Below are 2,936 nucleotides of genomic sequence, written 5' to 3'. Positions count from 1 at the left end.
TAGCATTGTCTTATTGATGGTTGTTGGGACAAAATAAAACTTCCTTCTTGGAAATAGTGAAAGTGTGAAAGAAAAACTTGTGGGCAAGGGGGAATTGATTCATGGGTATATTAATGCAGTAGCTTCCACACCTCCCATTAAAAAAAAAAAAAAACAACTAGTAAAATAGCCTATCAGGTGGATTTTCATTAGAAACTGTTCATTCATTACCTTTATAAACAGATTCTAGGAGATTTTGAATCAGATCCTACATGAAAATAAGGCCAAAGAGGTCCAGTAAAAGTATCAGTGAAAAGTATAGATGTGAGACTTCTCAGTCATGTTATAGAATGAGATCTCACCTGGCTAATGGTCCAGGAAAATACCAGTGCCTCCGGCTTTCACTTCTAACAAGAGAGAGGCTGGAAAAGCTCCTGGTGCGTGAGAGCCATCATCCTGCAGCAGAATCCTCCAACATCCCTGCTGGGCCGATGGTGGTCTCCTTGCTTTTGTGGGAAGAGAATATTTGCAAATGCCAATGGCCTATTCAGACTTAACCTCCCACTTCTACCTCCCAGAAATGCTTGTCAGAATGAAAATATAGTAACCCAGGACAACTGGTTTGACTACAAATCATTTTGGAAAACCAGGAATCTTTTGTTTTTTCTTTGTATGCTTTGTAAGATAGGGTATGCTGTTTCAGGGCCTAGAATTAAATCTACTTTAAATTTCTTTATAATTATCTGCAGAGCAAAATATTGGGGAGGAAACTGCAGCCTCTCTCCTTAAATTAACTGAAAAGATTGACAGGCTATTCTCATTTTCAGACTCTTAGAAAATTTTAATTTGTGATAGCAATTCCACTTCAGATAGCTCACTGAGTTGTACTACCTTAATTAATTGGCTTTTGAGTGTATAAATCTAGATTTAAAATGCTGTTATGTTTGCACTGAGTTTCTGCTGATTGTCCTTCTCTTCAGCTAACCTGGAGAGAACTGCTCATATTCTAAAAACTGTCTCAGGTGCTCAAATTCAGAGGATAATTCCTACTTTGGTTTTCCACCTTCTCTCTCAGTTCTAAGGGGTTTTTTGCTTTGAATGCTTATTAATTTTTGAAGGTCTTCCAGTTGCTTTTTCAGGGGCTGGATGTAACTGCAGAGCCTTTTCCTGTGATGAGAGGCAGTTCTCTGGGTGTCACATGGTGGCCCTGGTGGTAAAGGGGCTGCGTCCACAGGGGACACAGCACCACTAGGTCCGCCTCTCAGAAAACAATCAGGACCTGGTTGTGCTTCCCACACAAGGGTGTCTCTTCCTGTCTGTCTTCAATGATGTGGAGCTTGACCATTTCAATCATCCTTCCCAGCTGGGTGTTGTTCCTGATGTACCCTCTCCTCTCGGCACTGGTGACAACAGACAGGGCAAGGGAATCTTTCCTGCAGATAACCCAAGACCATGCCAAGCACTGAACAGACAGCTGCCACTGGTCAGGGCCACCTCCACTCAGGATCCCTCTGTGCCAGATGTAAATCAAAGATAATAACCCAGGCAAGTTGCAATCATTTCAGAGGTTTATTTTCCAAGGTTAGGGACAATGGCCCATGACATAGCCTCAGGACATCCTAAGAACATATGCCCCTATATGAGTTCTCACTTATTTAAACCAAACAAAATAAAATTTCCTAAGCCATTTCTGACTGACTACACCTGATTTTATTATGTAGACACAACCTATATCATAATACATGTATATATGCAGAAACATATCTAAACGCACATACATACACATAAAGATCTTAGAGCTCTAATTTTAATATCAGTCTTGAGGTAATAAAACATATAAACTTATGTGAATAAAAAATAGATTCAAATTATTTTTCTGATAAAGTTTGATAAGATTAATCTTTAGTATTTTTTTAACAATCAGTTTTACAAAGGCCATGAACCGAATTTGGAGTAAAGCAGTTCAAGTCAGTTTCCACTATACTGTATTGGACAAAGAAAAATCAACTGAGCAAATGTGACTCAATTATGTAAGGAGGCCCAAAATATAAGAGTTCTAACAAAGTTTGAACAGTATTTTCTTGGACTTGGTTCTTTGCCCTTGAAGGTAAGAATGCCATTTCTTTTGTTATAGGGAAGATATCTTTTTATTTTTGAAACAGGATCTTGCCTTGTCACCCAGACTACAGTGCAGCACAGTCTGGAGAGGTGTCTGTACGTGTGAATTTCACTTTTTGTTTTTAAGAAACAGTGTCAAGGTCAAAATATTTTTTAAATATCTGCTGGTTTTCCTTTTTTTTTCTTGAATAATCAGTATGTCAGAATAGCTAAGGAGTTTTTGAAACAAAAGAGTTTAGCTAAAAGAGGGATAAAGAGGAGGAATTGCAACAAGGGGAGAAGAAAACTTCAGAGAGGAAAGCACCTCAGCTGGCTCTGAGACTATTTTGCAGCGAGGAAATTTTTGAGCCCTGAATGTTGGTATTTTTTTAGCCTCAAGCTACCAATGAGAAGTACATGTCTTATCTGGAATATATAATTTTATAGCCATGATCTTTTAGTTTAGTTTTAAAAACAACAAATCATGTTAATGATCCCTGTAATGTTTAGATGTGTTACCAGCTAAAGTCCCAGAAAATACCTCAGCATGCTTTTGAATATTGAGACCCCATTTTGAAGGTGCTCTAGTTTAATGCCAAATACACAAAAGCCAATTAAGCACAAGTGTCTAATAGTCAAAGACCAAATAAACTCAAGTGTCAATGGAAAGTAAACAATGTTCTTACTAGGAAGGATGATAACCATTTTCCACTGAAGGGAAAGAATCCCCACTTAAACCTTGAAGTCCAAACCTTGCAGCCGAAGTCCACAGAAGGAAATTGACTCCCTCTCCAAAGGAAGTCTCCCAAACGGGAGGGGGAAAGACCACTACTCAACCAAATTCTATATAAACATAACCC

The 2,936-nt window shown here is 38.5% G+C and overlaps 1 pseudogene; it reads right to left on the bottom strand.

Annotated features, from left to right (window-relative positions):
- Window positions 1–212: 212 nt before the first annotated feature.
- LOC108312917 lies at window positions 213–1,433 on the bottom strand (annotated as a pseudogene).
- Between the last annotated feature and the right edge of the window lie 1,503 nt (window positions 1,434–2,936).

This window comes from Cebus imitator, unplaced genomic scaffold, assembly GCF_001604975.1.
Source record: "Cebus imitator isolate Cc_AM_T3 unplaced genomic scaffold, Cebus_imitator-1.0 Scaffold131, whole genome shotgun sequence".
Classification (NCBI taxonomy): Eukaryota; Metazoa; Chordata; class Mammalia; order Primates; family Cebidae; genus Cebus; species Cebus imitator.
Note: the sequence above shows the minus strand (reverse complement) of the source record. Positions and strands in the feature narration are given on the sequence as shown.